The following is a 14,200-nucleotide window of genomic DNA, read 5'->3' as shown; positions in this document are numbered from 1 at the left end:
ATGGACTGATCCAAACCGCCCGAATGATTAGCCACAATATAAATTGGGCTATGGTGTAAATTAGGCGCGCCTCGCAGCCTTTGTAGGATGATTTAAACAGTCCAAATGGTGGGTTGATCCGAGCCATCCAACTCATGACCTATCAAGTGAGTGACTTGGATCATCCTAATGTGGGCCCCATTCCATGCTAGGTGAACTTATTTTTTCTTAAAATTTGATCTTTGAAATCCATAGTGAACCCTAAACATGACTCGAATGTTTCTTACATGGAACGGCTTGCTCGATTCAAATCTAACCAGAATATTCGATGCGGGCTTCTCTTGCTTTAATTCTTATGAATAACCTTTCTCAACACTTAGCGGGAAAATACGAACCATGGCAGAAATGATTGGAAAGATTTGAAAAAATATATGAGGCGGACATGGGAATGGAAAACACTGAAAAGCTGACAGCGAACACTAACTTTTTTTGTTGATTAAAGCGAAGCAAAATGGGGTGTCTACAGGCTGTGACTTCTCTAATAAAATGATGATGAATCTCAATGTGCTTCGTCCTCCCTTGATGAACTGGATTCTTTGTTAAGGCAATTGTAGATTTGCTGTCGCAAAACATCCATGTAGGCCCGCTTTGTTCCTCCTTCAAATCACACAAAATTCTTCATAGCCAAATTGCTTGACAAGCTGTAGTTGTAGCAGCAATATTCTCGGCTTCCGTGCTTGAGAGCGTCGTAATAAGTTGCTTCTTAGATGCCCAAACTATGACACCCGATCCAAGGCTAAAACAATAGCCCGTTGTGCTTTTATGATCATCAGTGAAACCTGCCCAATCACTATCAGAAAAACAAATCAATTTGTAGTTAGTGGCTTTTGAGTACACAATACCAAAATTGATTGTGCCTTGGATGTATCGTATAATTCTCTTTGATGCCCCAAAATGATGCTTCCTTGGACTGTGCATAAACTTGGAAATAATCTAACTGCAAACATAATATCTGGCCTTGTATTAGTAAGATAAATCAAACCACCAACAATACTTCTAAAATTCTTCTCATCTGCCTTTTCAACCCTATCATGTAAAGTAAGTTTCTTATAAGTATTCACAGGTGTTTTTGCAGGTGCACAATTTGCCATTCCAAATTTTTTCAATAAATCCAAAGCATATTTTTTCTGACATATGAAAATCCCATTTTGATCATTGAATGACTTCAATTCTAAGAAAATAGTGCAATAGACCCAAATCTGACATTTCAAAATTTTTCAACATGCACTTTTAAATTCCTTAACCATATTAAGAGAACTCCCAGTATATATCATATCATCCATGTATAAACAAACAACTAGGATATCATCACCTTGAATTTTAGCATAAAGAGTTGGTTCACTAGTACTCTTTTGAAATGAGCTTTCAAGAAAATACCTGTCAATTTTACTATACCATGCTCGTAGCACTTGTTTCAGCCCATAGAGTGCCTTCTTCAATTTGAACACTTTATGCTCCATTCCTTTGATCTCAAAGCCTTGAGGTTGATCCACATACACTTCTTCCTCCCTCAAGTTCTCCATTTAGAAACATTGATTTCACATCAAGCAGAAAAACTTATCAATTATTTTGAGCCGCTAAAGCCAAAACAGTTCTAATAGTATCCATTCTAGCAACAGGTGCAAATGTTTCAAAGGAATCAATACCTGGCTTTTGGGCATAACCTTTTACAACTAACCGAGTTTTGTGTCTTTGGAGAGAACCATCGGCATTGAACTTGGACTTGTAGATCCACTTAAGTCCAATTGCTTCTTTGTTTAGTGGCAAATCCACCAATGTCCAAGTATTGTTCTTAGTAATTGCGTCAATCTCTTCTTTCATTGCTTCACATCATTCCTTCTTTTTCAATGCGTCAACAAAACTAGAAGGCTCCATTGCAAAACAGGCAAACTCACATGAATCATAAATATCAGCAAGACTTCTCATTCTCATGGGAGTGGAATCACTAGATGAACTTGGAGACCCACTTGGATTTGGTAAACAAATTTCAAGGGAAGGTGTCTCACATGATGTGTTCTCATTTAGAACACATAAAGGGACTTCCACATCGTTTTTCCAATTTCGAGCTTCTTTTTCATTAAAAATAACATCACGACTTATGATCGAAATAGGATCATAAAGTCGGTACTCTTTTATCTCCACACTATAGCCAACAAAAATACACTTTCTACTTTTATCATCTAACTTTTGTCTTTTCTCAGATGGAACAAAAGCATAGGCTATAGAACCAAAAACTTTAAAATGACTCACATTGGGTTTTCTTCCACTTCACGCTTCATATGGAGTTTTTCCTCAAACTGCTTTTGTAAGAGCGCGATTACATAAGTATACTGTTGTGGCTATTGCTTCAGCCCAATAATCATTAGGCAACCCTTTGTCTTTTAGCATACTCCTTGCTGCCTCAACAAAGGTTCTATTTTTTCGCTCTGCGACTCCATTCTATTGTGGGGTATAACTAGCTGTTAACTGTCTTTTGATTCCACTTTCATTACAGAAATTCTGAAATTCTTTGAAAATAAATTCACCACCACGGTCAGTACGAAGAGTAATAATAGAATTACCACTTTGATTTACAACAAGTGCCTTGAATTGTTTGAAGAAAGAGAAAGCTCCATCTTTTTGTTTCAGAAAATAGACTCATGTCATCCTTGTGTAATCATCAATAGATATAATGAAATGTTTATTTTCACTTAAGGATAAAGTTTGCATAGGGCCACAAATATCAGCATGTATAAGCATCAAAGGCTTATATGCCCTCCAAGACTTACCACTTAGAAATTGCTCACGGTGGTGTTTTCCAAAAACACAAGCTTCACATACTTTTCACCATATTTCAAAGAAGAAAAACCAACAGTCATATTCAATTTTTACAATAAAGACAATCCACCAAAATTCAAATGTCCATATCTTCTCTGCCACAACATAGAGTCATCATTACATGCACTAAAAGCATTGAATACTAGTTTTGAAAACACTAGTGAAAACATCCTGTTTTTTGTCATCTTAATAGACAAAACTAGTTTCATACTTTTCTTATCATAAAGTTTATATTCTCCTTCATCAAATATAGCACCGCACCCTTTTCTTATCAATTGATCCAAACTTAGCAAATTTTGACCCAACCCAGGAACATATGATTGAGAAATTAAATAACCGCAAGTGCACGGATCGTGTAAATACGGGTCGAACTCAGGGAAGAAAAATCTAGTTGTCAATCCTATTCTTGTACCGATTAGAATACTAGCTATGATATAATGTTGCGTGGAATGGACTCAGGATTTCCGTGGACTTGACCTCGGAGTCAACACTATATATAAGCGTATATTCTAATCAATCTAAGAATCAAATTTAACTAAGATCTTTTTTATTTAAAATCCTAATTTAGGCAAAGTGTACCAAGGTTCTAATGATCTCTTTTAACTACTTATCTAATTTAATTAGAAAACCAAAATTCTAAGGGCTTAAGTAAATTAAAAAATTGCAAAAGTAATTTGGAATATTGTAAAAACCTTAATTCAATATAAAAGAGTACTTAGGGTTAAAATCCACCATGGGCTTGGATTAGATTAATTAATTAAAATAATTTTTGTGTATTGAATTGTATATTTGATAATTAGTCTATGGAAAATAAGATCAATGGATGTCATTGCCCATGAGTAATTTATCAAAGACACACTCCAATTTTAAAGGCTATATAAATATTTATAATGCTCATAACAATCACTCATACGAAAGGGGAAAGCCAATGGCATGAATGATTGGTATGCAACAATTATAAACCATTAATTTCATACCATTAAATTTAATTAAAAACCTTTCTCCTTTCCCATGGTTTCATCTAAACCCTAAGTATATAGGATTTAGTTACTCATGAAGAAAGTCAAAGAAACAAAAATAAAAAGTAGAAAGAAGAGAATTGCCATTAAGAACTTGAGAAGGAAAAAGAAAACAAAAAGAATTCTTTAATTGAAATTGAAAGCAAAAATACATCAAATTGTAATTTAAAATAAAGAGCAAAATAAGAAAAACTTATTCTTTTTCTCCTTCAATGGTTGAATCATTGTCCTCATTCAAGTCTTGATCGGATTCCTCTCATCAATACGAGTCCAACGGATCCGACCACGCGCGAATCAGAGCTAAAACGAAGAAGTTATGGTCCGTTGAAGTTTTAAAAAAAAAAAAAAAAAAACTGCTGAAGACGCGACGAGACGAGACGAGACTAAAAATTCAAGAGGATGGGAGAGAGTTCAAGAGAGATTGATATATGAGTACCCATATACTTAAACTTTGCATCCTATTCCAAGTTGGAAAAATTAGAAAAATATTTTAGTCAAGGAATCCTCTTTTGAATTTGTCCTACTTTGCTCCCTTAAACTTGCCTCTAATGTAATCGTACCATAAAAGAAATTTGATTTTGAAACTTAATAGAAAAATTGCAATCTTATATGGTCCACCATCCTTTACACTTTTCCATTACTTTTTAAGAATAGAACTCATTTTTTGTAATCCTCTACTGCTTTTGGCGTGAATGACATGCAGGGCATGCACCAGACACCCAGGCTACTAAGTAGCGTCCGACTAATCTTTAATTCGCATATGTCATAGACATTGATGCATATGAGTTCAAACTTTACCTTTGATTATGTGCAATGCTTTGATTTATTAAGCTTTCTAATTGACCCATGTATGGAGTTTTCAGTCAGTTGCTTTCAAGCCAGTTGGCTTTAAGGAACTAGGCATAAAAATCCTTCAGACTTAATAGCTCAAGTCAAAAAGGCTACAAATCAAAACTATAATCAAAAGGTAAAGTTTCTAATATATATATATATATATATATATATATATATATATATATATTTATTTATTTTTATTTTTTTTTCAACCTTTCTTTTCTTTTTCACCATACCATATAAAAAGCAAGTTTCTATTTCTATTTCTTATTCAAATCCTTTTAAAAGAAAGATTCCAAAAGAAAACAAAACTAAGAAAGTAAAGTATTCTTTCTAATTTTTCAAATTCCAAAATTAAAATATTTACTAATTTTCTTTCTTAAAATAGGAAAACAACTTTCCTTTTAAGAATACCAAGTTCTTTCTAATTGAGAAAAATACCAAAAACAAAAGAAAAATAAAATTTCTAACTTTAACTATAGAAAAGATTAGAAAATAAAGTTTCCAAAAGCTACCCCCCCATACTTGATTTATGCATTGTCCTCAAGGCATTAAAAATAGAAAGAAAAATATGAGGACTAAAAATAGAAAGGAGGGTACGTACCGTATTTGTTTAGGCATGATTCGAATAGGAAGGTTCATGGAGATCCATGACCTCTTCCATATCCGGCTTTGACAACTCAATAAACAGCTTTAATCTTTGACCATTAACTTTAAAAATCTCACAATTGCTGGGATTTAAAACCTCGACTGCACCATGGGAGAAAACTTTATTAACCACATATGGTCCTTCCCAACGGGATCTTAACTTACCTGGAAAGATATGCAATCTTGAATTGTAGAGAAGCACTTTTTCGCCCTCTTGAAACGATTTTCTCAAAATATGTTTGTCATGAAAAGCTTTTGTCTTCTCTTTATAGATATTTGCATTCTCGTACGCTTCATTGCGCAACTCCTCCAATTCAGAAAGTTGTAATCACCTTTGAACACCTGCAGAAGACAAATCAAAGTTTAGTTTCTTAATAGCCCAAAAAGCTTTATGTTCCAATTCAACCGGGGGGTGACAAGCTTTTCCATACACAAGGCGGTAAGGAGACTGACCAAGATCAGTCTTGAATTCCGTCCTATGAGCCCACAAGGCATCCACTAATCTAATGGACCAATCCTTGCGGTTTGGATTCACTGTCTTCTCCAAAATTTGCTTAATTTCTCTATTTGAAACCTCCACTTGGCCACTCGTTTGAGGATGATAAGGGGTGGCCAACTTATGAGTAATACCATATTTCTTTATAAGAGCTTCAAACGGCCTATTACAAAAGTGCTTACCCCTATAACTAATGATGGCATGAGGTGTACCAAAGCGCGAAAAGATATTTTCTTTAAGAAACTTGACCACCACCTTGTGGTCATTGGATTTGCAAGCAATGGCTTCAATCCATTTTGACACGTAATCTACACCTAACAAAATATATAAGTTTCCAAAAGAGTTAGAAAATGGTCCCATAAAATCAATACCCCACACATCGAAGATTTCTACCACTAAGATCGAGTTGAGGGGCATCATATTTCGCTTTGTAACTCTTCCTAACGACTGACAAGATCTACATGCCTTACAAAAATCAAAAGCATCCCTAAAAAGACTAGGCCAATAGAAACCACATTGTAAAACTTTGTGCGCGGTTTTCTTTGCACTAAAGTGGCCACCACAGGCTTGATCATGGCAAAAAGATAAAATCGATTGGTACTCATGATCGGGCACACATCGTCGGGCAATCTGATCCGAACAAGTTTTGAACAAATAGGGGTCATCCCAAAAGAAATACTTTACCTGTGAGTGAAACCGGTATTTGTCTTGGTTGGACCAATGATCCGGTGTAGCACCTGTAACCAAGTAATTCACAATATCTGCATACCATGGCTCACTAGAAATAGCAAACAATTGCTCATCAGGGAAGTTTTCATTAATTGGACCTTCGTCATTCTTTGCATTAGGAAGCCTAGACAAGTGATCGGCAACCAAGTTTTCCGTACCATTTTTATCTCTAATCTCCAAATCAAACTCTTGAAGAAGTAAAACCCACCGAATGAGGCGAGCTTTAGCATCCTTCTTTCCAACAAGATACTTGATTGCCGAATGATCGGTATAAATTATCACATGCGATCCAATCAAGTAGGAATGAAACTTCTCTAATGGAAACACAACCGCTAAGAATTCTTTTTCCGTAGTGGTGTAGTTGAGTTGTGCGTCATTGAGAGTCCTACTTGCATAATAGATTACACGCGGTAATTTATTGAATCTTTGACCCAACACGGCTCTTATTGCAAAGTCGGAAGCATCACACATAATTTCAAACGGTTCGGTCCAATTAGGTGCTTGAATGATGGGAGCCGTAGTTAGCTCATTTTTTAAACACTCAAAAGAATCAAAGCATTCTTTGGAAAACTCAAATTTTTGATCTTTGGCTAACAAGTTGGTTAGAGGCCTAGCATTTTTAGAAAAATCTTTTATAAAACGCCGGTAAAAGCCCGCATGGCCCAAAAATGATCGAATATCCTTCACACTTTTGGGCGGTGGAAGATGGACAATGAGATCCACCTTGGCTTTATCAACCTTAATTCCCTCTTTAGAAATCACATGTCCTAGAACGATGCCCTCTTTTACCATAAAGTGACACTTTTCCCAATTGAGGACAAGGTTCTTTTCTCTACTCATTTCTAAGACCAATTTTAAGTGATGTAAACATTCGGCATAGGTGGAGCCATGAATAGAAAAATCATCCATAAAAACCTCTAAGAAGGTCTCCACCATGTCAGAAAAGATACTCATCATGCATCTTTGAAAAGTTGCCGGTGCATTGCATAACCCAAAAGGCATGCGTCTATAAGTAAACGTTCCAAAGGGGCATGTGAATGTCGTTTTCTCTTGATCTTCAAGAGCTATGGGAATTTGGTTGTAACCGGAATATCCATCAAGAAAGCAATAATACTCATGACCCACTAACCTTTCTAACATTTGATCAATAAAAGGCAAAGGAAAGTGATCCTTCCAAGTAGCGGCATTAAGCTTTCGGTAGTCAATACAAACCCGCCACCCTGTTTGAATACGAGTAGGAATAAGTTCATTGGTGGCGGATTGTATAACGGTAACTCCCGACTTCTTAGGCACTACTTGGACGGGACTCACCCATTGGCTATCCGAGATGGGATAAATGATCCCATTATCTAACCATTTTAAAATCTCTTTTTGGATGGCTTCCTTCATCGCAGGATTAGCCCTTCTTTGATGTTCCCTTGAAGGTTTGGCACCCTCAACGAGATGGATGTGATGTTGCACAATCGAAGGGCTAATTCCTTTGATGTCGGCCATTCTCCAACCTATGGCTTCCTTGTTATCTTTCAGCAATTTAATGAGTTCCTCCTCTTGAGTGGAGGTTAGGTCCGCAGCAATTATTACAGGCAAAGTACAATTATCACCCAAAAATGCATAACGTAAATGAGAAGGCAAGGGCTTCAACTCCAACTGTGGCGCTTCTTCGATTGATGTCTTTGGAAGAGATGTTGCGAGTGGTCCAACAGGCTCCACGTTTTGGATGGCAAAAGCTTTGGAAAAGAAATCATCTCCATCATTTCCTAGTTCGTCCAAGCATTCTTGGAATCCTGCATCAAAATCAATTTCAAAATTAGAAACAATATCGTCAGGATAGGCATGCAACATATTGATTTCTTCATGAAAATTTGGTTGCTTACCCAATCTAAAGACATTAAAATCAAACGATGTGTTTCCAAAAGATAATTTCATTAATCCATTTCTACAATTAATTAGAGCGTTGCTAGTGGCAAGGAACGGCCTACCAAGGATGATAGGAATTTGATCCTTGATATTAGCCACAGGCTCGATATCTAACACAACAAAATCTACGGGAAATAAAAAATCACCTACTTTAACTAACACATCCTCAACCATCCCTTTGCCCTTTGGGTGTTTTAATTGATCTATCCGCCAATTGAAGAGTGATGGTGGTTGGTTTGAGGTCTCATAATCCTAGTTGCTTAAATACAGAAAAAGGCAAAAGATTTACAGTTGCACCCAAATCCAAAAGAGCATGTTCAATATTTGTGTTACCAATAGTGCAAGAAATAGTAGGACATCCTGGATCCTTATACTTAGCCACTATTTGTTGAAACAAGATGGAACTTATATTTGCGGCCAAGAAAGCTTTCTTTGGCACATTAGTTGTGCGCTTTTGTGTGCACAAATCTTTCAACACTTTGGCATAAGTAGGAACCTGAGAAATCGCATATAATAAAGGAATGTTAATTTGCACTTGTTTAAACACATTTAAAATTTTATCCATGGCATCCACCTTCTTATTATTAGCAAGTCTCCTTGGAAAAGGAGCTTTAGGCACATACTCATTTTCAGGTGGAGAAACAGCCTGCTCTTTACTTACCTGTTTGGGTTCCGCAATCGAGCCTGTTGGATGGGAGTCTTTTCTTACCTCTTTGGATGTATCTTGTATATCTATAGAAGGTTTAAATCTGACCTCCTCCTTGTGGTAATCTCTACCACTCCTTAAAGCATATACGGCATTACATTCGTTGGAGAGCTCTTGCGGCGGCAAAATTGGTTGAATGGCATTCAACTGATTTGGCGGTACCTGTTGATTCACATTCATATTCACGTTCCTTGGATTAGGAACGGGTTGACTTGGCATCTTCCCCCTTTCCCTCTCATGCAACGCCATGGCAAGTTGGGAGATTTGCTTCTCCATGTTGTGTTGGCTTGTCATGAAAGTGCTAGTGAGAAGTTCTATGCTTTTTCTAAGGAAGCTATGCGTGCCGACTCTCCTTGTTTTTGAAAACCCGGCGGTTGCTGATTTGAAACATTATTAATCATGGGGTTTTGAAAAGTAGGAGGGGAAGGGGATGGCCGAACAAAAGTGGGAGGGAATGTGGGCCTAGGTTGGCCGAATTGGCCTTGGCCTTGGAAATTAGATGGCCCACTTTGACTCCATGAAAAGTTGGGATGATTTCTCCATCCCGGATTATAAGTGCTAGAATAAGGATTATTAGCATAAAGAGCACTCAGATTCTCATTAGAATTACCAAATTTAGCAAGAGTTGGACACTCTTCCATGACATGGTCCGTGGCTTGACACCAATTACACATGGAAACACTATGTGCAATTTGATTGACTTGTGAAGGTCCTTTGACAACTATTGCTTCTAGCCTTTTGATTAAGCTATCAAGATGGGCCTCTTTTGCCACGGTACCTTCTATTAGAAATCTCTTACTTGAAGTGGCTCTCTCACCATCTTGAGTGGATTCCCACTCTCTTGTTCATTCCGCCAAATCAAGTAAGAAGTTCCATGCTGCGGCCTCATCCGTGAAAGATGTAAAACCATTAGGACACATGGACTCAAGAAATTGCTTTGTTTGGTAATCTATGCCCTCATAAACAATTTGGCATAAGTGCCATAAATCAATTCCATGGTGAGGACACTCTTGGAGTAGGTCTTTGAACCTCTCCATAAACTTAGAAAATGACTCTAATGGCTTTTGTTTGAATTGTAAAATATCGTTCATAAGCTTATTAGTTTTATGTAATGGAAAAAACCTTTTTAGGAAAGCGACGGCAAACTCCTCCCAAGTGGTGATGGAGTTCGTTGGTAAGCCATAGAGCCACTTTTTGGCTCCATCCTTGAGTGAAAACGTAATAAACCGTAACTTTACCACATCATCGGTAAGTTGTTGCAACTTAATCAAAGCGCATACATCTTCAAACTCACGCAAAAATAAATAAGCATCCTCCGAAGGAAGGCCATGAAAATGAGGAAGCAAAGAGATAAATTGCGATTTTAGCTCAAAATTATTGCCCTGTGTAATCGGCAATCTAATGCAAGAAGGTTGCGCAGTTCGGCCCGGATAGAAGCGATCGCGCAAACTCCTGGGTGACTCTTGTTCTTCCGCCATGACTACTTGATTTGGATTTGGTTCGATGTCTTCCGCCGTCTCTAACCGGTTTGCTTTTTCTAGTCGATTGGCCGAGTTCCGCACCCAACCTACGGTCATAAACACAAGAAAACCAAGTAAGAGAGATAGATAGGCAAGAAACCAAACAAATAACTAAACTAAAAATAACTACTAATCTAACACTTCGAATAATTAAGATTCTAATGCAACTCTCTTCCCCGGCAACGGCGCCAAAAACTTGATTGAGAAATTAAATAACCGCAAGTGCGCGGATCGTGTAAATATGGGTCGAACTCAGGGAAGAGAAATCTAGTTGTCAATCCTATTCTTGTACCGATTAGAATACTAGCTATGATATAATGTTGCCTAGAATGGACTCAGGATTTCCGTGGACTTGACCTCGGAGTCAACACTATATATAAGCGTATATTCTAATCAATCTAAGAATCAAATTTAACTAAGATCTTTTTTATTTAAAATCCTAATTTAGGGAAAGTGTACCAAGGTTTTAATGATCTCTTTTAACTACTTATCTAATTTAATTAGAAAACCAAAATTCTAAGGGCTTAAGTAAATTGAAAAATTACAAAAGTAATTTAGAATATTGTAAAAACCTTAATTCAATATAAAAGAGTATTTAGGGTTAGAATCCACCATGGGCTTGGATTAGATTAATTAATTAAAATAATTTTTGTGTAATGAATTGTATATTTGATAATTAGTCTATGGGAAATAAGATCAATGAATGTCATTGCCCATGAGTAATTTATCAAAGATACACTCCAATTTTAAAGGCTATATAAATATTTATAATGTTCATAACAATCACTCATACGAAAGGGGAAAGCCAATGGCATGAATGATTGGTATGCAACAATTATAAACCATTAATTTCATACCATTAAATTTAATTAAAAACCTTTCTCCTTCCCCATGGTTTCATCTAAACCCTAAGTATATAGGATTTAGTTACTCATGAAGAAAGTCAAAGAAACAAAAATAAAAAGTAGAAAGAAGAGAATTGCCATTAAGAACTTGAGAAGGAAAAAGAAAACAAAAAGAACTCTTCTTTAATTGAAATTGAAAGCAAAAATACATCAAATTGTAATTTAAAATAAAGAGCAAAATAAGAAAAACTTATTCTTTTTCTCTTTCAATGGTTGAATCATTGTCCTCTTTCAAGCCTTGATCGGATTCCTCTCATCGATACGAGTCCACCGGATCCGACCACGTGCGAATCGGAGCTAAAACGAAGAAGTTATGGTCCGTTGAAGTCTAAAAAAAATAAAAAAAACTGCTGAAGACGCGACGAGACGAGACGAGAAAAGACGAGACTAAAAATTCAAGAAGATGAGAGAGAGTTCAAGAGAGATTGATATATAGATTTTGGGTGAGAAATGTTGCTAAATTAAGTGATTGAAAAAGATGTAAGGTGGAGATTAAAAAGCTAATCTTAGAAAATAAATGAAAGGACAAGATTAAGGCTTGAATGGGCTTTCTATATCTCTTCTAAGAAACACATGGGTTACTTTCCTATTTTTTTCTTTCCAAAGGTTTGTCTAAAACCTTCTAATTATTTTGTCAAGCAACTTTCTAAATGGTAGAAAAATAATGGAAAGTTTTCAAGTTGAGGAATATGTGCATGAAATGACCAAATTGTCCCTATCTTTCGAATGAATTGCAATCATGCCATATACTTTCGCAAATGACAAATCTACCCTTCCTTTGTAATGCACATAAACAACTAATAATTCCCTTCTCCTCTCTTGATAATTTCAATCTCAACCATTGGAATTAAGATCATTTCTCTTCTCTTGTTTTTTATCATCCATCCTTGAAATTTCATCTTTCAAACCAAAGTAAGGGGGTGTGGCATTATCAATTTGATCCTAATAAAGCAACATGCCAATTCGGCCAACTAAGGCATCTTGGAACTTTGGATTCTCATGGCAATTGGTTCTTCACTATTTTCATATGTTAAGCTCAATTTCCTTCATAATTCCAATAAAAATCCTGAAACAACAAAAATACCTTAGTAGCACCGCTTAAAACATAAAATATGCATGCATCCTACCACTACCATTCACACATAAATGTGTTCATCAACATACATAACATCTTGAATTTATTTCTTGCCAACCATTGTAGGAACCATGATAGGACCAATAATATGGGCATTAACATGATTGTTAACACCCATCCTTACTCGTGGTTTGACAGTTTCATCTATTTCTAGAAAATAACCTTTATTCCCGGTCATGTGATTTGTACAACCATTATCTAAATACCATATTTCATTATTCAATTCAACATTGGCAGTTAGACATGATAAAAATATGCTATCTTCGTTTTCAACTATTTCATCACTTTTTTCTTCATGATAATTTACTTGTTCCCTAGCCTTTTAATGACAATTTTTTCACTATGATCATACTTTTTGCAATAAAAACACTGTGGTAAATTTCTATATTGATTTTCACTATCCTTATACCAACAATCCTTATCAGTCCTTATACCAACAATCCTTATCAGTATGGTTTGATTTCTTGCAAAAAGAACAAAGTAATGAAGTAGATTCATAGTTACCTCCACTTTGATTTTTTTGATAACCACTGAATTGGCCTTTACCTCTTCCTCTGCCGCGGAATCCACCACGTACACGGCCTCTTCCTCCTCGGAAACCTTTATTTGAATCATCAGATCTTTTCCTCGAATCCACTTTTGATTGAAACGCTTTTTCTAGTGGATTTTCTGTAGTCATATTCAATCTCTGCTCATGTGCTTGCAAAGAACCCATTAATTCATTCATAGAATATTTAGTTAAATCTTTAAACTCTTCTATGTCAGCAATTTCATGATCAAATTTATTTGGAAGACTCCTTAACACTTTTTCAACAATTTTTTTATCACCTAATTTTTCACCATAAGTTCTAATTTGATTTACAATAAAACTTACTCCAGAGAAAAAAACTTGAATTGATTCAGAATTTTTCATAATTAAATTCTCAAAATCACGACGAAAGATTTGTAACTTAACAGAGATTACCTTTGTAGTACCTTGGTATTCTTCTTTAAGCAAATCACATACTTCTTTTGATATAGTTGCAGCCATGATCCTTGGAAATATTGGTTCATCCATGGCTTGTTGGATGAGAAAAAGAGCCCTTGCGTCTTTCTTTTTGCTCTCATTTAATTTGTTCTTCTGTGCCGTTGTCAATCTTTCTACTTCTGCAAAATTTTCATACCCATTCCCCACCAATTCCCATAATTCATAAGACTTAAATAACATCTTCATCTTAAAACATCAAAATTGAAAATTTTCACCTTTAAATAAAGGAACACTTTGCTGAAAATTTGAAGAATTTGGTTACCTGCTATGTTGCGAACTTACCGAACCCTTGCCTGTGTTTTCTTGAATTCGCTCTAGCTTTTCTACTCTTTGAAAATTCCAAGACCTTCGGCTCTGATACCACTTTGCAGAATATATGACACAAAATATAGAACACAAGAAGAATTG

General features: G+C 35.9%; 1 pseudogene; it reads right to left on the bottom strand.

Annotated features, from left to right (window-relative positions):
* Window positions 1-1,869: 1,869 nt before the first annotated feature.
* On the bottom strand, window positions 1,870-13,978 carry LOC143863314 (uncharacterized; annotated as a pseudogene).
* Window positions 13,979-14,200: the final 222 nt, after the last annotated feature.

Source organism: Tasmannia lanceolata, unplaced genomic scaffold (assembly GCF_043159265.1).
Source record: "Tasmannia lanceolata isolate RefF3 unplaced genomic scaffold, GAP_Taslan_0.1 ptg000044l, whole genome shotgun sequence".
NCBI classification, from domain to species: Eukaryota; Viridiplantae; Streptophyta; class Magnoliopsida; order Canellales; family Winteraceae; genus Tasmannia; species Tasmannia lanceolata.
This window is presented reverse-complemented; position numbering and strand designations above follow the sequence as displayed.